This window comes from Elephas maximus, chromosome 16 (assembly GCF_024166365.1).
Source record: "Elephas maximus indicus isolate mEleMax1 chromosome 16, mEleMax1 primary haplotype, whole genome shotgun sequence".
NCBI lineage: Eukaryota > Metazoa > Chordata > Mammalia > Proboscidea > Elephantidae > Elephas > Elephas maximus.
The window spans coordinates 84,362,175-84,388,766 of NC_064834.1; the positions used below are offsets into that span (position 1 = coordinate 84,362,175).

General features: G+C 38.8%; 1 pseudogene; it reads right to left on the reverse strand.

The window, feature by feature from the left end:
- Positions 1 to 3,402: 3,402 nt before the first annotated feature.
- LOC126059440 (olfactory receptor 2C3-like) lies at positions 3,403 to 4,349 on the reverse strand (annotated as a pseudogene).
- Between the last annotated feature and the right edge of the window lie 22,243 nt (positions 4,350 to 26,592).

Here is a 26,592-nt window from a genome sequence, read left to right on the forward strand (position 1 = left end):
TTAATGTAAATCTTATTGTTAGATTATGTATGTGTGTATGTATTTATTAAAATGTATCTGTAAGTTTATATGTAATATTTCCAACCCCTAAAGACAAATAAATATCAGACTTGTAAAGATACTAATAATAAAAGGCAATAATATTAAAACTAAAAAAAAAAGTGATGTATTTCGCTTACATCAGAACCAACTGAAAATGGAGTCATTGGAATGGAACTCCATCATAAGTCGGGGACTACCTGTATTTGGTATGTGGGTGGCTGTTGCAATGTATATGACAGGGTTAGCGGAATTCAGGATTTCATATTTTGTAGGGCACATCTGTAAAATAAATTGAGATGCCTCACAACCTGTTTCCCTCTTCAGCTGCTATATGTGTGAGAATTGGCTGTAAAAAAAAATTAAATTATTGTGATATTTTAGTCACTATTCTATATCTTAGGAATTACTATTAAGAAAATGATTAAACAGAAAAAAAGAAACCTACACACATCATATAAATCATATAAATCCATTGCCGTTGAATTGATTCTGACTCATAGTGACCCTATAGGATGGAGTAGAACTGTCCCATAGGGTTTGCAAGGCTGTAATCTTTATGGAACGTCTTTCTCCCTAGAAGCCGCTTGTGGGTTTGAACCGCCGGCCTTATGGTTAGCAGCCAAGTGCTTAACCATTGCACCACTAGGGCTCCTTACACATCATGTAATATTGCAAAGATTAAAAAAAAAAAAGGCTTAATGCCTATATATGATGAGTGATGGAAACCTGGTGGCATAGTGGTTAAGAGCTCAAATGCTAACCAGAATGTTGGCAGTTCAGATCCACCAGGTGCTCCTTGGAAACCTTATGGGGCAGTTCTACTCTATCCTGTAGTGTTCCAGTGAGTTGCAACTGACTTGATGGCACATAATAACAACAATAATGATTGATAGAAACCAAGGAATACCCATTTATTGAAATGTGTTTCATAAACATGAAAACTGTATTAATGTGGATATTTTTATGACATTTAATGAAGAAAGTACTCAAGAAACAGTAGAGAGCTCTAAAATCATTTGCCTATGTTCAAATCTTAGCTGCTTTATGTCAAAATTCTGTGAATTTGGCTCTTGGCTCCTCATGTATAGAATGAGAATAATGGTAGTACCTAACTATCGCATTGTTGTGAAAGTGACATGAGTTAACTCAGATAAATTGCTTAGAAATGTGCATAGCAATACTGAGCACTCAGGTGTGTCCACTCTTATTATTGTCATTCTTATTAATAAAGGGAATAGAAAGTTATGCCTATGCTATGATAATCACTACATGTGAGTGAGCAAACAGGGAAATTGGGTAAAGGAGATTATGTAAAAGAAAATCAGTATTTTGGTAGAATGTAGGTAACTTTTTTGTCTTACACTTTTAAGTACTATTCCTTTTCTTTTGACAGTAAATACATATATGTATGAATTATTGGTCCCATTTTATACATACGTATAGACTCTTAGCTTATATAAGAAATGACACTGTTTTATTATTAGAGAGAACATATTTTCTCATTTGTTTTAATATAGCTGTATAAGCTGTGATTAATCTCTAGTCCTTGGAAAATGGTGCAGACTCTGTTCAAAATATAGCTGAGCAGCCTGTTCCACTCTTAAACATAACAAACACCCTAATACCTTACAACATGTTTTCCCCTATTCAAAACAGGTGATTGAGAGCTTGATATGACTAATGCCATAAGGATGCTCTAAGTAATCTCTAAACATTTTTTTAATTGCACTAGCTGCTCCGGTCTCTTCCAAAGGGGTGCGGAGCTACCTCAGCTCCTGGGGCCTTGGCCTTTCTTCTTCTCTTTTTGAAATGGCCTTCAGCCTGCAAACCGACAGGAAGCCTCTCTGGCATTTTTAATCTGCAACTCTCTTGCTCCCTACCTCAGCCACAGTGGACTTGGCAAAACAGTTCCACTACCCGAGAGATTCTTATGTGAGTTTTTTGGCCTGTTGCAAATATACTGATTAGAGTCAGGACGCCTGATATGCATATCTTTAGTTTAATAAGAGATTTTTGTTGCAGTTGCTTTGTGACATATAAGACCATCTGTGGACTATGTGCTCAAAACATTAAGTAACCGGGATTTCCCCCATATAAAACCCTCCCATCAACCCTTTAGGGTAGACAGAATTTGGGAGAAATTTAACCCCCTCTGTCTCTTGAATACCAGTATTCAATAAAGCCCTCTTACTACTTACCTCCTTCTGTCTCAGTATTGGCTTTGCAGCAGGTGGCTCGAACCTGCGATTTGTGGTGACAACAATGCTGAACTATTATCAACCCCGATAAAATATTTGCATGTTTTTCTAAGACCCGAATCTCTCAGAATCTCCTGGTATTAACTGAATGAACAGTCTGTGGCTCTAAATGTGACATTTAGAAATATGTTTAAATCCAAAAGTGTAGAAAAGTTTCCAAAAGACAAGATTTTAGGGAAAAAAATCACCTAAATCAGAATTATGGAAAATATTGTTCAAAGTGGATTATTTTTTCTGGTTTCCCCCACTTATGTAACGCTCAAAGACAAACATAAATATCATTTTTCTCTCTTATTGAATCTCTTCATCCATTAAAATGGCAACACTATTACCAACTTTACTGAACACTTTCAGTATTTAAGTCAACAAAGCAAGTGACAGCTCTTTAAACTTTATTTCTCCGTCTGATGGCTGTATTGTGCGCTTATCTTTAAAATCTCCATACACGTGTCTCATTTTAAGAAAGAGTGAATACATGCTTGGGTGTATAGAAAAATAAGCAAATACACACTGGTGAGTGAATGAAAAATACCCGTATGTTACCTGAAAGCAGAAGGTCTAGAGCTGAATAGGAAAATAAATGGTTGTGTAGTATAGTTAAATTAGTGTAGCATGCTATTGATGAAACTACTAATTAGCAGAAAAAAACTCGAAGTTCTATTTTTAGACATTTGCATATTTAGTTCCTCCTGAAGAGGTCATAGCTAGAATGAAATGCACATCAACAGATGGAAGATTTAGTCTTAAATCTCAGTCTAAAAACATTACAGCTCTGTAATTACCTAAACTCTGTGAAGTTAATAATACCTACCATGTTGATTTGTTACATATATCGAAAAAAAAATGTAAAGGCCATGCGCAAATTAGGTACCTTAAATGACAGACATTATTATAAGCAAATAAAAAAAAATAGAACATATTTTCTCACCTTGGTTTGAAAACAGTGCATGAAATATTCCATTTCAGAATGCCACCTACCTTGAAGTTAAGCAGTAATTGGAAGAGAAATGACATCCCAGATATACCACCTTCCAGAATTAATTTTAGGATCTTTAAACTCATTCTTCCTCCTTAAATAAGACTAGAGCCTCTAAATATACCCTCATTTTCTTGCAAAACTGCAGCAGTTCTCTAATAAAATATGCCTGAGTGCTCCCCTCACATCCCTGTTCCTCAGTGTGTAAATCAGTGGATTCAGCATGGGGGAGACTATGGTGTAGAAGAGGGCTATAAACTTTCCTTGCTCATGAGAGTTGCTCTTGGCAGGCTGAAGGTACATGAAGATGATGCTCCCATAAAACAGGGATACGACTGCCACAGAAGAGCAGATGTTGAATGCCTTCCTTCACCCTTCTGCTGATCTGATCTTCAACACAGCTAGAGCAATGTGGCCATATGAGATCAAGATGAGACCCAGAGGCAGGACAACAAAGATAAAACTGGCTAGGTACATCTCTTTCTCATTGAGGCTGGTGTCCACACAAGTCAGTTGCATAATGAGGGGCATTTCACAAAAGAAGTGATCGATGCAATTATTCCCACATAGTGGTAGCAACATGGTGAGTGTGGAGCCCACCATGTTGGTGATCAGACCCCCAAGCCATGAGGCAAAGGCAGGCCCATGCAAAGCTGTGGATGCATGGTAACAGTGTGGTGGAGCAGCCTGCAGATGGCAGCATAGCAATCATAGGACATGACTGCCAGGAGACCACACTCTGTTGCCCCCAGCCAATGGGAGATATAGAACTGAACCACACACCCTGCATAGCTTATGATCTTCTGTGGCCCCCACAGGTTGACTAGGAGTTGAGGGACAATGCTCTTGGTGAAGCTAATGTCCAGGAAGGAGAGGTTAGTGAGAAAGAAGTACATGGGAGTGTGGAGATACACATCCATTCATGAGACCAGAATGATGATGCTGTTGCCCACAATAGATACCACATAAAAAATAGAGACAAGCATGAAAAGGACAGGCTCTAGGGAGGGTCTTGCAGAAAAGCCCAGGAGTACAAAGACTTCTGGAGAACTTGCATTGGCTATTCCCATCATCATACACAGCTGGGGTGGGGCAAAAGGACCACCTGTAGGTGGTGCAGAGGATATGAGAAATGCAGCGATTATATGTTAGAAAACATAAAAATAATTATTTACCCATTGCTGTTGAAAGTGTTTGCCCAGCTGCGCTTGGATTGAATTACTCTACGGAAGGCCAATATGTAAAATATATGAAAAGACTTGGAAATGCTCATAGCCTGGGAAAAATAGGCATTCAGGCAATGTTATTGGCATGATCTTTTTTATTGAAATATTATCTAAATTTCCACCATCTGGAGTCAGCCTAAAGGATTACGGGTGAAGATTTAGTTAGATAGATGATGGTGTTCCACATGATGAACCACTGACAGGCGTTGACATAGTGCTTCTTCCCAATACTGAGTCCAACTTGACATTTTTCTTTCTCTTATAACTAACAAATATCAACATTTATTTATTTTTTAAAATCTTTAAATATACTCAGAATCTCAACACTTCTCACTCTACTGATACCACTCTGGCTCATGCTGCCATCATTTATCTCTGGAATTATTGGTATAATATCCTAAATTTTTTCCCTATTCCCTTTGCCCATCTTCAAATTATTCTCAAAATAACAAGCAGGGAATTATATTAAGATATAATACGACCATATTACTCTGCTGGCCAACACCCGTCCCCACTCGTTACTCTGAAAGGCTAAATCTGTTGTTTTCCATGCTCACCGTGCTTGTCTCCAAGATGCCTGCATGGTTAACTGTTCATATCCTGTGAGATGCTTTTCAAAAACCACCTTCTCATTGAAGAAGTCTCTGAATTTGTTATTTAATATTGAAATAATTTCAGCTCCCTTCTCCCAACTCTTTTTTTTTTTTTTTTTTTATAGTACTTATCATCAGATAGGAAACCCTGGCGGCATAGTGGTTAAGAGCTACAGCTGCTAACCAAAAGGTCAGCCGTTTGAATTCACCAGGCACTCCTTGGAAATCCTATGGGGCAGTTCTACTCTGTCTTAAGGTGGCTATGAGTCAGAATCAACTCAACAACACTGGGTTTTATCACCATATAACACATATACTATACTTATTTATTAAATTATAAGTTCTACGGAGCTATGATTTTCTGTCTACTTTGCTTACTTTTGGATTCCCAGTGTCTACCATAGTCTCTGATACATAGAGTTCCCTTAATCAGTATTTACTGAACGTATACATTATGAAACAGTCCATTGGAATGTCATGTGGCCATGGTAGTAGCAGAACTAAAGCATAGTTGAGGACTGTCCCGCTTAATCTTCCATATTTCAGTATATTTGTTAGGAAAGAATTCTTGAAACTGTCAGAAGCATGAAGAGGTGACCCAAATTATCCTCTGCTCTTATATAGGTGGAACAAAACAAAATATGACCAAGCAGAGATAGGTATGTAAATCTAGAAGCTCCTGCCGGAAAAGTGTACAATCTCAGTTGGCTTCAGACGTGCATTGAAACTTCAGGAGCATTCTTTATTAAAAACTTTATTGTTTCTTTTATTTAAAAAATAAATAAATCCATTAAAATTAGAGTTCATCCACTTTTGGGAACCAGGGAGACTATAAGCTCACCCTTAAAATCCCAAGGAGTAAAACTTACCAAAAAAAAAAAAAAATTTTTTTTTATCTGTAAATGGAAGTCAATCAAATGATATAAACACAAACACACATGTACATTGACAGTATTTTAGAATATATGTAGGGTTTTCATTTACAAATATAAAAATGGGACACAGAGAGCTTCTGGCATTTACCAAAATTCACGCATGGAATTGCTTTCCCTATGTGGACTTCAATGCAACAAAATTTTGGGACAGTCTTTTGATTTGCACTCAGCTAATAACCAAGGCAGCTCTAACACACTGGGAGAAAACATCCAGGTTTGTTCCAACCCCTTCCAAATTGGGAAGACAACCTAGAGCTGTCAGAACATGAGTAGTGAATTGTGATAGTAATATGCTATGGCATTATGGCGGGGTCAAAACAATTGCCATATATACAGAGTAACTGCAGATGAACTGATGCGGGCATGGAAGAAATAAAAGGCTAAACCTAGAACTGTATCCTCACCTGTAAGTGTCAGATCCCCTCAGCAGAAGGACAGAAACTGTTGACTTGTGGCTGGTGATATGCAGAAAATGCATAAATGGCTCCAAGAGATGAAAACCATAAGGTCACTCATGAAGTAATGTTGCCATTACTGAGTGCCACCAAGTTGATTCTGACTCATAGCAACCCTACCCTAGCCCATAGGGTTTCCTAGGATGAAGTCCTTACGGGAGCACTTTGGCAGATCTTTCCTTCCACCGAGTGGCTGGTGGGTTCTAACTGCCTACCTTCCAGTTAGCAGCCAAATTCTTAACCATTTTGCCACCAGGGTTCCTTTGTGAAATAATAGCTCAGAAGAGTTTTTGAGGGAATGGAGACTTTTATGGTGATCTTCTCTGACTCTATTTCTAGAAATGTTTTGTGGCTTACTCAAAGACCTAGAGTTGCCCTGTGCAAGTATTGGGACTATAAGCAAATCTCCAGATTCTTTGAACAAAGATAATATTCCCAGTAAAGGAAGCTGTGCATTCATCCACAGAGATTCACCATGAGTGTGGCAACTATAACTCACTCTTCAGATTATGACCCCATCCCAAGTACTGTGCCACTAGGGACAAAGAAACATGGCATAGTAAGAGCTATGGAAAGGTCTTGGGTCATAAATCTACCCTTGGGTATAGGTAACCTGCTAAAATACCACGTATCACAAGAAGAGCAAATCAGATCATTAAAATAAATCAGCACTTATCAATTTTATATGGAATTACTATAAACTCTGTGGTCTTCTGTTTATCTTCCATATCACAGAAAAGCAACAAAAAACATAAACAAGAATGTGACTTACTAATGGTGAGCTAGTAAGATCATCTCCTTTTAAGCAGGGTGGACAAGTTGCAAGTTGCTGTGTAACCGGCAGTATTTTACTTCAAGCCTTGAGGATATTGATGGATTCAGTGCATATGACATGTAAATGTAGGAGAGCAGGTGGAAGAAATACTACACTCTGTTCAAATGCATGCCTAAGGTGCACATTTTAAAACATTCAAAACATAAAGGGGTTGAATTAGAAAAACATTTTTTTTTTTTTTTAAGAAAACAAGTGGGGACTGGAGTGAGAATGGCTAACTCATGGTGTTTCCAGATTAGAAAATATATGCTAACCCCCAAAGCACTTAGTGTAGCCCAGAGCCTTTATAATCATAAGACGTTCATTTTGTCCCCTGAGCTTTGAGAACGGATGGTGATGCTGTATATCAGGGAGTGAAATTGGAGGGAAAAGAGTCTTTTGGAATGTTTTATCCCTAATGAATAATTATGTGCAATTATTAAATTATGGACAATCTATTGAATAATGGTAGGCATACAATTGTCTAAGGGTTGTAAACGTTTTTTTAATTAGTAAGTGATTATTTTAGATTTTATACTGCCAAACACTGCTTACAGAACAGGTATCTCAATACAAGAATTTATCATGTAGTGATGAAAAGAATCTGCAGTTATTTGTTCATCATGCTAATTTTGATCAGTGTTGCTGTAGAGTTATATTTTATAACTCAATCATTTCATTTTTGCATCTACCACAGTGACGAACTAACATTTCCCTCAATAGAATTATTTTACTGTGGTAAAATGCACATAACATTAAGCATTGTAACTATTTTAAAGTGTAAACACACTCCCAGTAGTGTACAACTATCACCACTTTCTAGTCCCAGACATTCTTCATCGCTCCAAAATCAAACCTCGTACCTGTTTAGCAATCACACCACATTTCCCCATCACTTAGTCACTGGCAACCACTGATCTGCTTTTTGTCTCTACAAATTTGCCTTTCTGGATATTTCACAGACACGGAATCATAGACTATTCATCCTTCTGTGTCTGATTTATTTCACTCAGATACTCTTCCATGTGGTGGTGTGTATCAGAACATCATTTTTTTATAGCTGAACTACAGTCTATCGTATATACAGTGAAACTTGTGAGATCCAGAACTTGACCAGGCTGCCTTGTTTTTCTGGACCTCACAAGTTTTCTGCCTTTGACAAGGTGTAGTCTTAAAACATTTCTATCACTTGTTTTAGTGGAAAATATTTGGATTTTCCTTCTCTGACAGGTTTCTACCTTATGCAGTTTCTGACTTTCACAGGTTTTACTCCATTCCTCTGTTGACGGACACTTGTGTTGTTTCCACCATTTGGTTATCATGAACAATGCTACAATGAATATTGGGGTACAAGTATCCATTTGAGATTCTTCTTTCAATTCTCTTGTATGCATACCTAGGAATGAAATTGCTAGGTCATGTGGTGATTCTGTGTTTAACCTTTTGAGAATCACCATACTGTTTTCCAAAGCAGCTACATTACTTTATATTCCCACCAACAATGGACAAGTGTTCCAATTTCTTCACCTTCTTACCATGACTTGTGGCTTGAAGTGGCATCTAATTGTGGGTTTGATTTGTATTTTTTTAATAACTAATGCTATTGAAAATCTTTTCATGTGCTTATTGGCCATTAGTATATCCTCTTTAGAGAAATGTATACTTGAGTCATTTGCCCAATTTTAATTGGGCTATTAGTAACTTTTCTTATTGAGTTTTAAGAGTTCTTTAGATATTCTGAATATTAAATCCTTATCTGATATACACTTTCCAAATTTATATATCTATTCCAAGTATATTTATATTTTATAGATTGTCTTTTAAGTTTCTTGATAATGTCCCCTGATGCACAAAAGTTTTTAATTTTGAAGTCCGGTTTATCTAATCTTTCTCTTGTTGTTCATGTCTCTGTGTCATATCTCAAAATCCATTGCCTAAAAGAAGGTCCTGAAGCTTTACTTCTATGTTTTGTTCTAAGTGTTTTATGGTTTTGACTCATATATTTAGGTCACTGATTCACTTTGAGTTAATTTTTTTCAATATATTGTAAGGGAGAGGCCCAGCTTTATTTTGTTGAAGAGACTATTCTTTCCTGTTAAAATGGATTTAGTACCCATATCCAAAATCAATTTACCACATTAGTATGAAATTATTTCTGGATTCTGAATTTTATTCCACTGGAATATACATCTATCCTTACACCAGTACTACATTGTTTTTGTTACTCTAGCTTTGCAGTATGTTTTGAAATCTCTAAGTGTCAGTCCTCCTACTTGTCCTCCATCCCCCACCCTAAGATTATTTTGTCTATCCATGACCCTTTGCAATTCCATATGAATTTGAAGATTGCTTTTTCTATTTCTATGAAACAGACTATTGGAATTTTAATAGGAATTGTGTTTTATCTGTAGATCTTGGATGGGATAGTCATCTTAACAATATTGTCTTCCAATCCATGAACATGGGATGCCTTTCCATTTATTTAGATTTTCTTTAATTTCTTTCAGCAGCATTTTGTAGTTTTCAGTGTAAAGGTCATTTACCTCCTTGGTTAAATTTACTTCTAAGCACTTTATCCTTTTAGATGCTATTGTAAATGAAATTGTTTTCTAAATTTCCTTTTCAGAATGCTCATTGCTGATGTACAGAAACCCAACTGATTTTTTCGTGTTGACCTTGTACCCTGCTACCTTGTTGAATTTACTTATAAACTCCAGTAGCTTCCTCGTGTATTCTTTGGGGTTTTCTATATAGGATCATATTATCTGCTAAGAGGGATAGTATTACTTCTTTCCCAATTTGGATACTTTTTATTTCTTTTTCTTGCTTACTTGCTCTGGCTAGGACTTCCAGTAAGATACTGAATAACAGTGGTAAGAGTGGGCATCCCTGCCTTGTTTCTGATCTTAATGGGAAAACTCTGTCTTTCTCCAGAGTATTATGCCAGCTATGGTTTTTACATAAATGCCCTTTTTCATGTTGAGGAACTTCCCTTTGAGTCCTAGCTTCTTGAGTGTTGTTATTTATCATGAAAGGATACTGAATGTTGTCAACTACCTTTTCTACATTGATTAAAATTATCATGTGGTTCTTTTCTCTCTTTCTGTAATGTGGTGTGTTATGTTGATTGATTTTTTTTCGTGTGGAACCACTGTTGCATCCCAGGGATAAATCCCACTCAATCCTGGTGTATTATCCTTTTAATAAGGTGTTAGATTTGGTTTATTAGTATTTTGTTGAGTATTTTTGCACCTATATTCATAAGGGATAGTGGTCTTAAGTTTTTCTTTCTTGTGGTGTCTTTGTCTGGCTTTGGAACAAGGGTACCATGAGACATGAGTTAGGAAGTGTCCTCTCTTCTTGTTTTTTTTTTAAACTTTAGGAAGAATTGGAATAATTTCTTTGATAAATGTTTGGTAGAATTCCTCAGTGAAGCCGTCTCACCCAGGACTTTTCTTCGTTGGGAGATTTTCTATTACTGATTCAATCTCTTCACTTGTTATGGGTCTGTAGAGGTATTCAGCTTCTTTCATGAGTTGGTGTAAGCATTTTGTATATTTCTAGGGATTTTTCATTTTATCTAATTGTCTATTTTCTTGGTGTATAATTTTCATAATATTCTCATAGCCATTTTTATTTATGTAAGGTCAGTTTTAATGTTCCCACTTTTATTTCTGATTTTAGATATTTACATCTCTCTTTCACTCTTTGGACAGTCTAGGTAAAGTTTTGTCAATTATAATTAATCTTTTTTAAAAAAGCAATTCTGGTTTTGTTGACTTTCTTGTTTTTTTGTTTCACTTATTTACGCTCTGATCTCTGTGATATTCTTCTTTTTGGCAGCTTTGCGTTTATTTGCTCTTCCTTTTCTTGTTCCTCAAGTTGGATAGTTAGGCTATTAAGTTGAGATCTTCTTTTTTTAATGTAGGCTTTTCCTGCCATAAATTTCCCTTAAGAAATGCTTTTGCTGCATCCCATAAGTTTTGGTATGTTGTACTTTAACTTTTATTCAACTCTAAGTATTTTCTCATTTCTTCCTTGACCAACTGATCATTTAAGTTCCAAGTATTGGTGTATTTTTCAGTTTAACTTCTGTTATTATTAGTTTTGTTAAATTGTGGTTGAAGATGCTTTTTATGATTTCAATCTTTTTAAATTTATTAAGATTTGTTTTATGATCTAACATATGATTTATCCTGGAAAATGATCCATGTGCTTTCGAGCAGAATGTGTATCATGTTGTTGTTGCGTGGAGTGTTTTTGTATATGTACGTTTACACTATTTTTGCCTTTTCTTGTCTTTTTATATAAGTGAGGTCATACAATATTTGCCCTTTTGTGATTGAATTATTTCATTCAACATAATGTCTTCAAGCTCCATCCATATTTTATTATATACAGAGGTTTCGTTTCTCTTAGTGGCTGAGTAGTATTACATTGTATGTATGTACCACATTTTGTTTATCCATTCATCTGTTGATGAATATTTAGGTAGTGGTAACAAACTCTCTCAGCTTTACTTTACCTGAGAAAGTCTTGATTTCACTCTCACTCATGAACATGAATTTTGCTGGATATAGAATTCTTGATTGACAGTTCTTTTCTTTCAGCACTTTAAAAATGTCATTCCACTGCATCCTGGCCTCCAAAGTTTCTGAGGACAAATTGGCACTTAATCTTATTGAGGGTCCTTTGGTGTGATCATTTGCTTCTCTCTTGGGGCTTTTAGCACTCTAGTTTTTGCGAACTTGATTACAATGTTTCTCCTTTGGGTCTTTGGAGTTTTTCCAACATGGAGTTTGTTAGGCTTCTTAGATTTGTAGATTCTTGTGTTTTGTCAGATTCATAAAGTTTTCTGCCATTATTTCTTAAAATATTAATATTTAATAGTTCTTAAAATATAAAAATATTCTCTGTTCCTTTCTCTCTCGCTCATCTGTCTGGGATTCCCATGGCATATATGTTAGCTCACTTAATGGTGTCCCACGTTTCCATTAGGTTAGGTTCAGCATTCCTAATCCTTCTCTTTTGTTGTTCTTTAGACTCCATACTTTTGACTATGTTCTAGTTTGCTAATTCTTTCTTCTGCCAGTTTAAATCTGCTGTTCAGCCCCTTCAATCAGTTTTTATTCTGCTTAATTCCTTTTTTAAAAAATTTTTTGTTGTGCTTTAAGTGAAAGTTTACGAATCATGTCAGTCTCTCACATATAAACTTATATACACCTTATTACATACTCCCACTTACTCTCCCCCAATAAGTCAGCCCGCTCCCTCCTTCCAGTCTCTTCTTTCATGACCATTTTGATAGTTTCTAACCCCCTTTACCCTCCCATCTCCCCTCCAGACAGGAGATGCCAACATAGTCTCAAGTGTCCACCTGATGCAAGTAGCTCACTCCTCATCAGCATCTCTCTCCAACCCATTGTCCAGTCCAATCCATGTCTGATGAGTTGGTTTTGGGAATGGTTTCTGTCCTGGGCCAACAGAAGGTTTGGGGACCATGACTACCAGGATTCTTCTAGTCTTAGTCAGGCCATTAAGTCTGGTCTTCTTATGAGAATTTGGGGTCTGTATCCCATTGTTCTCCTGCTCCTCCAGGGGTTCTTTGTTGTGCTCCCTGTCAGGGCAGTCATCAGTTGTAGCTGGGCACCATCTAGTTCTTCTGGTTTCAGGATGATATAGTCTCTAGTTCATGTAGCCCTTTCTGTCTCTTAGGCTCATAATTACCTTGTGACCTTGGCGTTCTTCATTTTCCTTTGATGCAGGTGGGTTGAGACTCATTCATGCATCTTAGATGGCTGCTTGTTAGTGTTTAAAACCCCCGATGCCACACTTCAAAGTGGGATGCAGAATGTTTTTTTGATAGAATTTATTTTGCCAATTGACTTAGATGTCCGCTGAAGCCATAGTCCCCAAACCCCTGCTCTTGCTCCACTGACCTTCAAAGCATTCAGTTTATTTGGGAAACTTCTTTGCTTTTGGTCCAGTCCAACTGAGCTGACCTCCTCTGTATTGAGTATTGTCCTTCCCTTCACCTAAAGCAGTTCTTATCTACTATCTAATCAGTAAATAACCCTCTCCCACCCTCCCTTTCTCCCCCGTCTCGTAACCACAAAAGAATGTGTTCTCAGTTTAAACTGTTTCTCAAGATCTTATAATAGTGGTCATATACAATATTTCTCCTTTTGGATCTGACTAATTTCACTCTGCATAATGCCTTCCGGGTTCCTCCATGTTACGAAATGTTTCACAGATTCATCATTGTTCTTTATTGATGCATAGTATTCCATTGTGTGAATATACCATAATTTATTTATCCATTTGTCCTTTGACGGACACCTTGGTTGCTTCCAGCTTTTTTCCTATTGTAAACAGTGCTACGATGAACAAGGGTGTGCATACATCTGTTTGTGTAAAGGCTGTTATTTCTCTAGGATATATTCTGAGGAGTGGGATTTCTGGGTCTATGGTAGTTCTATTTCTAGCTTTTTAAGGAAATGCCAGATCGATTTCCAAAGTGGTTCACCATTTTACTTTCCCACCAGCAGTGTATAAGAGTTCCAGTCTCTCCACAGCCTCTCCAACATTTATTATTTTGTGTTTTTTGGATTAATGCCAGCCTTGTTGGAGTGAGATGGAATCTCACCGTAGTTTTAATTTGCATTTCTCTAATGGCTAATGATCCTCATGTATCTGTTTCCAAAACCCAGTGCCGTCGAGTCGATTCTGACTCATAGCGAACCTATAGAACAGAGTAGAACTGTTAGCCGCCTGAATATCTTCTTTAGTGAAGTGTGTGTTCTCTGCTTAATTCCTTTTTATAGTGTCTATTTCTTTATGAGGAGCCCTGGTTCTGCAGTGTTTATGAGCTCAGGCTGCTAAGCAGAGGTCAGCAGTTCAAATCTGTCATTCAGCCACTACTTGGAAACCCTGTGGCACAGTTCTACTCTGCCCTATCGTATCACTATGAGTTGGAATGGACTTGATGGAAATGGGTTTGGATGGGTTTATCTCTGTACGTATAATCTTGTTTTGTTCATGCATTATTTAAAAAAAAATTCTTTAGTTGTTTGAGCATATTTAAAATTGTTGTTTTAAATTCTCCTAATCTGTCCATATTCTAGCTTTCATAGAAACTATTTGTCTTCCTTTGTTTTGTTCTTTAGAATGGGCCATCATTTGCAGTTTCTTTGTGTCCCTTATAACTTTTTGTTGAAGCCAGTACATCAGAATTATGCAATGAATTAGCCTTCTCACTTTCTCCATATACACGGTGCTTTTGAAAGTTCTAATTTTTACAACAAACTCTTAGGCAGGCACAGTGTTGCTCTTTCCCACCACTTCCCTTCTGCCCTCTGAGAACTCCTATTCAGGCTAGACTGGGGTTTCAGTTCTTCAAGCAGCTCCCAGACCAATCAAGAGAATTTACTGATCATTCCGTCCTCATGTAGGCACGATCTTCAGTGTTTTCTCTCCACTCCCTTTCCTACTCCGTGAGGTTTCCAATTCCAGAAAGATCAAAAGTTTCTGTCCTTTCAACAGCTTGGCAAAAACACACCAATTGTTGTGCCCTCAGGCCAGCATGACCATCAGACTTTGCTCAGTAATCCCTTTCCTACCCTTCAGATCTTTGCTTCAAGACATACCCAGGTTGCTGTTCTTCAGTGGCCCTCAGGCGATAAAAAATACACAATGACCAATGTGCCCTTAGGTGTCCACTACCTTCAGTCTTTGCTCACTGCTCCCATCCCCACTCTGCAAGGGCTCTGAATCAGTCCAGACTGAGATTTCAGTCCTGCAGACCATTTCCTGACTGGTCCAGTATGTATGAAACTCTACAGTCCACCATTGAGATCTGTCCTATTTACTCATTTCAAAGCCAGAAATCAAGGCCTTCTTAGTGCAAGGAGAGTCCTGGGTCAGGCTGGGCAATGGCTGTGGCTCCATTGCAGACATCTGGCTGCCATGTCAGGAAAGAGAGGGGCAGGAACCATAGAAAAAGAGCTTTTCTTGGTGTATGTAGTTTGTTCTTATGTAGCTTCAGTTGGTGGCTCATGGTTACCATACTTTGCCTACTTCTTCAGAGCTCTTACCTGAGTACAGATTTGTAGTAACTCTTCTTGTCAGTTATGTAGCAGAGTCAGGATCTTAGGCCTACTCATCTCCCCACGAGTCTCTTTTGCTTCTCTCTTAATGTAGGCATTTACCACTATAAATTTCCTTCTGAGTACTGCCTTTGCTTCATTTTGTTGGTTTTAGTATATCATTCTTTTTTGCATTTGTCTGTAAGTATTTCCTGGTTTTTCAGTTGATTTACTCCTTGACTCATTGGTTATTTACTAGTGTTTTGTTTAATTTCCACATTTCTGTGAAATACTCTTATTGATTTGTAGTTCAGTTCACTCTATGGTTGGAGAAGATTTCATTTTTTCAAATTGAATTAAGGTTTTCCTTGTGACCTAACATGTTTCTATCTTGCAGAATGATCCATATGCACTGGAGAAGAATGCATATTCTGCTATTAAAAATAATAATAATAATAAAGAAAACAAATTGTCAAATTGATTTCAACCATAGGGTTTCTCAGGCCATAATTTTTATGGAAGCACACTGTCACATCTTTCTTCCATGTAGTGGCTAGTGGGTTCATGCTGCTGACCTTTTAGTTAGCAGCCAAGCACTTAAGCACTGTACCACCATGGCTTCCTTATCCTGCTATAGTTGAGTGAAATGTTCTATCAGTGTGTTAGGTCTTGTTGGTTTATAATGTCATTCAGGCTCTCTGTTTCCTTGTTGATCATCTGTCTGAACGTTCTATCCATAATTGAAAGTGGTGTGTTGAAGTCTTCAACTGTAATTGTAGAACCATCTATTTCTCCCCTCAGTTCTGTCATTGCTTGCTTTATATATTTTGGGGGGTCTGCAATTAGATCTACAAAATTGTTATCTCTTTTTTGATGAATAGGTCCTTTTATCATTATATAATGTACTTCTTTTTCTATTATAACTTTTTTTTTTTTTACTTAAAATCTATTTTACCTGATATTAATGAAGCTATTTTAGGTTCCTTCTCTTGGAATACCCATGTTGTATGACTCCTTTCCTTATTTTATCAGGAAGAGCTCAGAAGGAAGCTCTGAGAAATCCTATAAACTTCTCCAGACTCGTCCTGCAGAGTTTTTTTAATAATATTTCTTTTCAAAGTACATTACACATTTGGCTGCTTATTTGAAGATTATCATCTCTTTCTTGAACTTGTACATCACATGAAGGCAGTGATATCATTGTTTGTTCACCATTGCCTCATAGCACCCAGACCAGGCTAAATACTAAAAACAGAAAAAAAAAAAATTTTTAAGGATTACTTGTTGAATGAATTATGTGTGATCCCACACTGAAAAGGCATTTTGTACCACAAAGGAAAACAATAAAATTAAAAAAGTATAAGCATTATGATAGGATGTTGATTCACCACGTATATAATGAACAAATGTGGGAAAATTCATATGTAACATATGAAGTGTTCCTGTAGACCAATCATGAAAAAGAAACAATGAAAAGAGGAAATAATTTAGTTAAGAAATACAAATAGCCGTGAAACATATCAAAAGATTTTAAATTTCACTAATAATAAAATAAATACAAAGTAAAATGATATAGTGGTAAAAGATTTACAATAAAAGATTAAGATGATTGGCAGGATCCAATATTAGTAAAATTATGAAAACATATGCCCCTGTAAGTGTTGTTGGTAACAGTATAAATTTATAGTTTCTGGGGGGAGATTTAAAGGTGTTCATAAAATATAAACATGTGAACATCATCTAATTCAGTGTTCTAAGATTCATCTTCTAGAACACGTTGTCAAGTTTGTAAGGGTTTCAATACAAGTGGATTCAATATAACTTTGTTTGTAATATTGAAAGTGGGAAAATGCCCATCATAATTAGGTTTGCCATATATATTTGTACAGTACATACAGATGTGAGAACATATCAGAGATGTATTAAATTAATCCACTTCCTAGGAAGCCTTGAACCTACTATTCTGAGTTGTCTCAATTCTTCCATTCTTCTGTTGGCATGAGCAGCTTGCCATGTTGTGTGTGACTTTAATGTTTAACATTCATATTTTTCATACCATTTGGCTCTAAACCTTTACCAGTGTTCTATTCCAGCTAGAAGAAAAATGAAGTATGCTGAGCTTAGTGAAATTGCCTTGGTGTTGGTATCTCTCAAAGCAGAGACATGTGCAAGTAAAGGTGGCTTACTTTGAAAATAATTCCAAAGAGCAGGAGATCAGAGCAGGAGAATTTTAAAGATGGTTCAGCCATGGCCAAGGGTGAGTGGAACTCTGTCTTGTCGGGGGCTAAGAGCTGTATGAATTGTGTCTCTTATCTCTTCTCCTGAGAAATGAAGGAAAAGTATGTCTCCATTGGCTCTTTTCTCACCATTGTCAGTGCAACCTGGGCACTTCATTCCCTATATTTCTAGGCTGTGCATGAGGGCGGACAGCATGGTCCCCATGGTGGGCAGCATCTGAAGAGACCCAGGTATGCAGTGGGGGGGATGTACTGATGGGACCCTGGGGTGATACAGATTCTGTTGTTTCTGTTAGAAGACATGGAAACCTGTGTGTCACTGGTTGCTGCAAGAGGTACAGGAGTAATGGTGGAGCCTATAATATTCTGACAAGGTGCAATTGAGAGGCTAAATATGAAAAGGTACATGGTCATTCTCAATATGACATGCAAATATGTTTTCTCTTTCACGCCAATGTTAGACTTATACCCAAGTAGGAAGGCGCTTCGTTATATTTAAGAAGACCTTTACTCAAGCTTTGTTGCTTCAGGAAGCAGTCAGTGTTGATGGCTCTGTTGGAGTGTTCCCAATAGTTCTACTAGTCATGGGGTCAGATAATGTGTGGAATCACTGGTGCTCCTTTCAGCTCCTCATGGGCACCAATCTGAGGTACAAATAACACTTCAATGCTGTGGAAGAAGAGTGTGTACCTCCTTGAGTTCTGGAGAGAATGCCTTGATTTCTGTTAAGCATTTAGGTAGCAGTCAGATTGGCAAGGGTCAGCCTAGGAATTTAAGGTGTCATCCTCCCCTGTGTCAGGCAGGGAACGAAAGATAAGAAGAACAGAGCCCAATGCTGTCTTCTATGTTTTGGGAGGACCTTATTGATCTTCTAGTCCTGAATGAACTATCATGTACTTGCTCTGCAGACTTGAGTAGATACATGGCCCAGAAGTCAAGAGGATGTTGCTTGCTTGGGAAAATGGGAGCCCAGAAATTTCTCTTACCTCTTCCTTGCTACTCCTTGTAGAGGCTCTAAAAACCACACTTGACTACTGAACTTAGAAGTCATGAGCAGGCAAAGGAAAATAACAATGCATGCAAAATCTGGGGGACATTTTTAAAATTTATCTTTCCCTGGAGCCAGAAAAACATTTTATTATTCCAGCTGAAGTTTTTCTTCAGATCTTGAAAATTTTCATTTAATAATTAAAAAAATATATGTTCTCAAGTATCTTAATTTTGGGTAATAAAAAGTAAAAAAAAAGTCAATGAGCTCCATTTACTCCTTTCCTGTCTCATATACTAGTGCTATCACATGTCTCAGACTCGTAGATTACCTGCTCCTCTACTTTTTCTGTCTTTCTTTCACCCCTACCCATGAGGCCCCAAAGGCTGTGTAATGTTTAGCCAGTTATTGAAGGAAGAAAAAGCATGGGTCAGGTTACGGAAGACTCTGCAAGAATTACCAGCAGCAGGAAGAAGTGAATGTCATTATACTACAGTCCTCTGTGGGATGGTCCTGAAAAATATGGGAGAAGGAAAACCTTTTCAGTGATAGAAATGCAAACAGTGCATCTGTTGTCTATTTTTTGTGGAAGAATATATACACTGAAGTTTGGATATACAGAGATTCATGGACTTTGGCTAAAAGTTGTTTTGTTTGCTTGTTTCTGTGATCGTCGTTTTGGGGTTTTGGGAGAGCAAGCTTTGAAAATTAATGAGAGGAAAGTATGGATAATAGGGACGTAGATGGACGTCTTGAAATGAGTAAGCATCATGAAGATATCTGTGTTCCACATAAATACCTACTAGAGGGCATTCATTGTAGAAATGGGTCACAATAGTAAGGTAGATAGGAAAAGTCTTCCGTTAGATGTCAATCAATCTCTTTCAGCAGCAGGCACCAGACTTCTTTAATGGGCCCTTGAAAAATCAATCATAGAAACAGGGATGTAGGCCATGGATGTGCTTGACATTATAAACTTCCCCTTGTTGAGTTTGACTGGTCTTTGCTACACACAAGTGCTAGTATGATGCAAGCAGAGGGCACAGCTATGCCTCTGATTTATCACTGTCTTAGGCTGAGTTTTCTAGAGAAGGAAAACACATACACACACACACACACACATATATATATATACATTCATATATATACATACATACATATACACATGTGTATATATACATACTCACCTATACACACATATATATGTACATATATATAAAGAGAGAGAGAGAGACAGAAAGAAATTTCTGTCAAGGAAATGGCTTACAGGGTTGTAGAGGCTAGAAAGTCCCAAGTCTGTGAGTCAGATGTCAGGTTGGAGGTTTCACTTCATTTACATAGCTGCAGGGGCTGATGAACCCAAGATCGGCAGGTCAGGCAGCAGGCTGCTGGTTCATGTGCTGTGGAGGCTGATAAATCCAAGATCAGCAGGTAAGATGTCAAGCTACTGGCTCACATGTTGCAAGGCCAACAAATCCCATTATCAGCAGGCAAAATGACAAGCTGCTGGCTCAATCCCAAGAGCTGGAGGTCAGATGATGATGAGCCAGATGCAGGATACAGAGTGGAAAAAGCCAGCAAGTTTTCCAGAAAGTCCATATATATGGATACAAGCCACACAAGGAAACTCCCTTTCAACTGATTGGTTGCTCATGGTAGAGCTCATAATGGAAGTGATTACACTGTTACATAACTACTGTCTTAGTCATCTAGTGCTGCCATAACAGAAATACCAGAAGTGGATGGCTTTAACAAAGAGAAATTTATTTTTGCACAGTCTAGTAAGTACAAGTCCAAATTCAGGGTGTCGGCTCCAGGGGAGGGCTTTCTTTCTCTTTCAGCTCTGGAGGAATATCCTTGTCCTCAATCTTCCCCTGGTTGAGGAGCTTCCCCGGCACAGGGACCCCATGTCCAAAGGACATGTTCTGCTCCTGGTGCTGCTTTCTTGGTGGTATGAGGTCCCCAACTCTCTGCTTGTTTCCCTTCCCTTTTATCTTTTAAGAGATAAAAGGTGGTGCAGTCCACACCCCAGGAAAACTCCCTTTTGGATCAGGGAAGTGACCTGAGTAGTCCTTTTACCCACAGGCAGAGATTATGATTTATAATACATAGGAAGATTACAAAATGGAGGACAACCACACATGGCCTAACCAAGTTAACACATATTTTTGGGGGGATGTAATTCAATCCATGACAACTGCCAGATGACATCATAACTGCCAAACCACTGAGAATCATGGCCCAACCAACCTTAACCATCACATACATGAATCATACATAATCTCCAAAAAAAAGACATTTTAAAAGCTATACTTGCACCTAAAATGGCACATCTAACACATGTATAACTGAAAACACATTAGCACTATTTACATATTGTATTTTATAAGTAAAGAAAAAATTATTTGATGCACACATATCAAAAGAAAAACCCATTGCAGTCAGATTGATTCTGACTCGTAATGACACTATAGGACAGAGTAGAACTGCCACATTAGGGTTTCCAAGAGGCGGTTGCTGGATTCAATCTGCCAACCTTTTGGTTACCAGCCATCATGCACACACAAGGATGAAATACTCATGGCAATTACAGTCATTGTTTCTGCAACTGGTCACAAGTTTGTAGCTGGTATTTGGAACTACCTTCTTCCATCACCCATTCTGTATTACCTTTAGCCTCAGCAAACACCTCAGTGGGTCATGGTCCTTTGCCTGGTTGGGTGACACAAACTTTCATTCCCAAAGGGTCTGGGCCATTAGTAGCCTGTATAAATTGGGTTGCTGTAGTTTTCCGTTGACTCTAATGGGCATGGTAGTACTAAGAGAAGTCCTAAGAGATCTCCTGTATCCCAGACATACTCTTTTTTACCTCCATTGTGTAATACCAATCTGATTTCATCTTTATAATTAGGATCAATCACATCAACCAGTACAGTACCTCCTTTCTTTGCCTGTTGATCCAGAGGGACGAGGAGCCCAAAGTGGCCAGGTAGCATTCTTAACTTCCAGTTCAATGGAATCATAATTGTGTCTCCTGGTAAGAGTACTCTTTTCTTTGGAATTAAGACCTCTAAACACCTGGAGAACAGGGTTTCAGAAACAGGAAGTAAAAAAGTTGCAAGTGGGTCACTAGGGGTAATAATGAGTGGTGTGACACTCATTTCCACCCCGTGATTCCTGGACTCGTGAATTCTGGCTATGGGAGAAATAGCACCATATACTGGCTTAGAGCAGTCTCCTGGAGAACATTGCCTCAACCCAGGAAGCTGTTGCTACCTACTTGGCCTTGTAATTGTATCTTTAGAAGGCCATTCCATCATTCCATTAAGCCAGAGTCTTCAGGATGATGGGGAACATGGTAAGACCAGTGAATTCTATAAGCATCAGACATTGCTGCACTTCATTTGCTGTGAACTGAGTTCCTTGATCTGGGGCAATACTGTGTGGGATACCATGTTGATGGATATGGCATTCTGTAAGCCCACTGTTGGTAGTTTTGGTGAAGCTTTGCATGCAGGAAAGGCAAATCTGTATCCAGAGTAAGTGTCTATTCCAGTAAGAACAAAACACTACCTTTTCCATGATGGAAGCAGCCCAATATAATCGATCTGCCATCAGGTTGCTGGCTAGTCATCTCGAGGAATGGTTCCATATTGGGAACTCAGTGTTAGTCTCTGCTACTGGCAGATTGGACACTCAACAGTGGATGCAGCCAAGCCAGTCTCAGTAAGTGGAAGTCCTTGTTGCTGAACCCATGCGTAACCTCCATCTCTGCCACCATGGTCACTTTGTTCATGAGCCCGCCGGGCAACAACAGGAGAGGATGGGAACAGGTTTCCACAGAAAGTGTTATCCACTTGACTTTTTAAAATCCTCCTCTGCTCTGTCTCCTTTTGGTGAGCATTCACATGAGACATAAATATCTTTACTTCTTTGGCCCATTCAGAGAGGTCTATCCCCATACATCCTTGTCACCAATTTTCCAATGATTAAAAAACAAAAAACAAAACAAAAAAAACAGTGCCGTCAAGTCAATTCTGACTCATAGTGACCCTATAGGACAGAGTAGAGCTGCCCCATAGAGTTTCGAAGGAGTGCCTGGTGGATTCGAACTGCTGACCCTTTAGATTAGTAGCTGCAGCACTTAACCACTACGCCACCACGGTTTCCTTTCCAATGATATACCTTCCAAATCCCTGACCATCCAATCAAACCATTGGTCACAGAGCATGAATCAGGATACAACTGCACACAAGGGCATTTCTCTTTCTAAGCAAAATAAACAACCAGGTGTGCTGCTTGAAGCTCTGACCATTGGGAGCATATCCCTTCACCACTGTCCTTTGGGGCAGTTCCAGAAAGGTGCTGAACTGCTGTCGCTGTCCACTTTGGAGTGGTTCCTGCATATTGCACAGAACCACCTGTAAACCAGGCCCGAGTTTTCCCTTCCTCATTCAATTGATCATAGTGAACTCCCAATTAGGGCAGAGGTGCAGACTGAGAGAAGGAAGATAATATCACAAGAGTGGAGAACATTGGCATTTAGGCCACGTCTTCAGGCAACATAATTGTGGCTTCAGGTCCTGCTCTAGCCCGATCTCGTGTGTATTGCTTCCATTTAATGATAGAGTGCTGCTGTACATGTCTGACTTATTGATTCTGTGGGTCAAACAACACCCAGCACATGATGGAAGCTCAGGCCTCATGGTGACTTGCTGGGTGAGGGTTAAGCATTCAATCTCTGGTAAATCTCAGTAACAAGTCAAAAGCTGTTTCTTAAAAAGGAAAATAGTTATCTACAGAGGATGGCAGGTTTTTGTTCCAAAATCCTGAAGGTCTGCACTATGATTCACCAAGAGGGACCTGCCAAAGACTCCAAACAACATTTCTATCTGCTATTGACACTTCAAGCACCATTGGATCAGTCAGATCATATGGCTAAAGTGGCAGAGGGGCTTGCAAGGCAACCTGAACCTGTTGCCTTCTGTTCTGGACTCCACTTAAAACTAGCAGCTTTTTGAGTCACTTGATAAATAGGTGAGAGTTGTACACCAAAATGAGGGGTACGTTGTGTCCAAAATCAAAGAAGCCCACCAGGTGTTGTGTCTCCTTTTTAGTTGTGGGAGGGGCCAGATGCAATAACTTATTCTTTACTTTAGAAGGAACATCTCAACATGCCCCACACCAATGGACCTCTAGAAATGTCCCTGGGGTGGAAAGCACCTGAATTTTTGTTGGATTAACTTGCCACTCTCTAGCATGCAAATATGGAGCACTGGTGGTGCAGTGGTAGTAGCAAGCTACTGCAGCTAATCAAAAGGCTGGCAATTTGACTCTACTAGCTGCTCTTTGGAAACCCTATGAAGCAGTTGTACACTGTCCCAGAGCGTCACTATGATTCGTCTTGGAGCATACAAATGTTTTATCAATAAGTCCAGTTATTGACACGTGTTCCTTACTAGATCCAATCAGCATAATGTCCTTAATGTAATGGCCCAGTGTGATGCCTTGTAGAAGGACAGATGATCAAGTTCTCTGTGGAGTAAATTATGATATAGGGCTAGAGAGTTGATATACCTTTGAGGTGGGACGGTGAAGTTATATTGCAGGCCTTATCAACTGAAGGCAAACTGTTTCTGGTGTTCCTTCTAAACTGGAATTGAGAAAAAGGTATTGGCCAGATCAATAGCTGCATACCAGGTACCAGGAGATGTACAAATTTGTTCAAGCAATGACTCTACATATGGAAGAGCAGCTGCAATTGGAGCCACTGCCTGGTTAATTTTACAAGAATCCACTGTCTTTCTTCAAATTCCACCTGCTTTTGCACCAGCCAAACAGGTGAGTTAAGTAGGAATGTAGTGGAAATCACCACTCCTGCATCCTTCAAGTCCTTGATGGTGGCAGTAATCTATGCAATCCTTCCAAGAATGCTGTATTGTTTTTGATTTACTATTTTCCTGGATAGGAGCAGTTCTAATGGCTTCCATTTGACTTTTCCTACCATAATAGCCCTTACTCCACTTGTCAGAATTTCAATATGGGGTTCTGCCTTTTGCTGAGCATATCTATTCTAATTATACATTCTAGAACTGGGGTACAGGATGGGTTCAGGAACCCACTGAACACAATAAGATGAGCCTGAGTTAAGAGCCCATTAATAACCTGACCTCCACATGCCCCCACTCTGACTGGTGGGCCACAGTGATGTTTTGAGTCTCTTGGAATTAATGTAGTTCTGAGCCAGTATCCAGTAATCCTTAAAAATCTGATTATTTCCTTTTTCCCAATGAATAGTCACTCTCATAAAAGGCCATAGATTCCTTTGGGGGAAGTTTGGGGGAAAGATTCACAGTACGAATTTTTGGTAGTGTAGTGGGGTCCTTCCTCAAGAGGACCTGGCCTCCCCTTCATTCAAGGTGTTGTGGGTCTGTAAACTAGATCAAGTCTGGGGGTTGGTTGATGGGCTGTGACTTTCTAGTCTGATGATTCAAGTTAGACTGTTGTTCATTTGACCTAGAATTCTTCCACTTGTACAGATTAAGTAAATATTTAGTATATTCCCCAATGATTTCACTTCTAGGGACACCATGACTAAGTATTTCATGCCATAAGTCCATACAAGTCAGACTATTCTGATTATTGCCTTGACTCTGCTGTCCATTACAGTGCCCATGCCCAACTTATCTTTGTAAATTGAATGCCACCACTTGGCCCTCCACCACCACAGGTGTCTTAAATAAGTTAGGGTAGTTCCCACTGTCAAAACTGAATTATAGAAAATAGCAATCACAGTGGTCTTCAAGGACACTGAGCCCCCCATTACAAATTTGTCCCTCACCATTGTGGTAAAACATTTGTCATCTGAGCACTCCGTGTGTGTGTTTATGGGTCCAACCTGATAAATCCACTCTTACATGCCAATTTCCCTAAGCCTTCGGACACCTTCTAAGACAGGTGTGGTGTATTAACTCTATTTAATGTAGACCACCATGTAACCCATACTTCATTGAACCAACCAAATAAACTATTAGAGCTCTTCCTATCCTCTCAATTGGAAACACTGAATGAAGAATAAGTGCTTAGTAGGCCCACATCAATAAATTCAATCTGATCCAAATTTATGTTCCTTCCACCATTACCCCGCAGTGTAATAGCCATTCCTACACATGTTCCCCAGGTTTCTTTTTGTACCTCTTAGGAAAATCAAGCAATTCTTTTGGAGTGTAGCATACCTCCTCTGGGTCACACTTTGTACTTCACCTTTTGGGGGTTTGCTGGGTCTTAAGTCTATTTATAGATATAGAAGCAAAAATTGGCGGTGGGGACATGTTTCGAGAACACTCAGCTATGTCTTGTAAGGCATCTGCCTCAGGCAATTCCCCAGGCAATGACTCAGACACCTCCCCAGGTGATGACTCAGACACCACAACAAACAATATCTCAAAGGCTCATCAGACACAGCTCACTGAATCTCAGCAGATGATTGTAGAAGGGCTAATGGTTTTATTGGCATGAGCTATATCAAGGAAATTGCTCATGTGGCTGGAAAGTCCCAAGTCTGTGGGCCAGGCATCGGGCTGGAGGCTTCCCCTGACTCACATAGCTGCGGGGACTCACAAACCTAAGATGAGCTTGTCAGATGGCAGCTACTGGCTCATGGGCTGTGGAGGACGATGAATTCCAAGATTTGCATGCAATTCAGCAAGTCACTGGCTGAATCCCAAGAGCCAGAGATCAGATGACGATGAGGTGGGTGGAGGGTCCAGAGTGAACAAAAGTCAGCAAGTCCATATATATTGTATGCAGACCACACTCCCAAGGAAACTCCCTTTCAACTGATTGTCTGCTGGTAGCTGATCTTATAATGGAGGTGATTACCTTATTTAGATCTCATCATGAAGGTGATCACGTCATTACATACATGCCAAACTACATCATAACTGCCAAACCACTGAGAATCACAGCCCAGCTGAGTTGACAC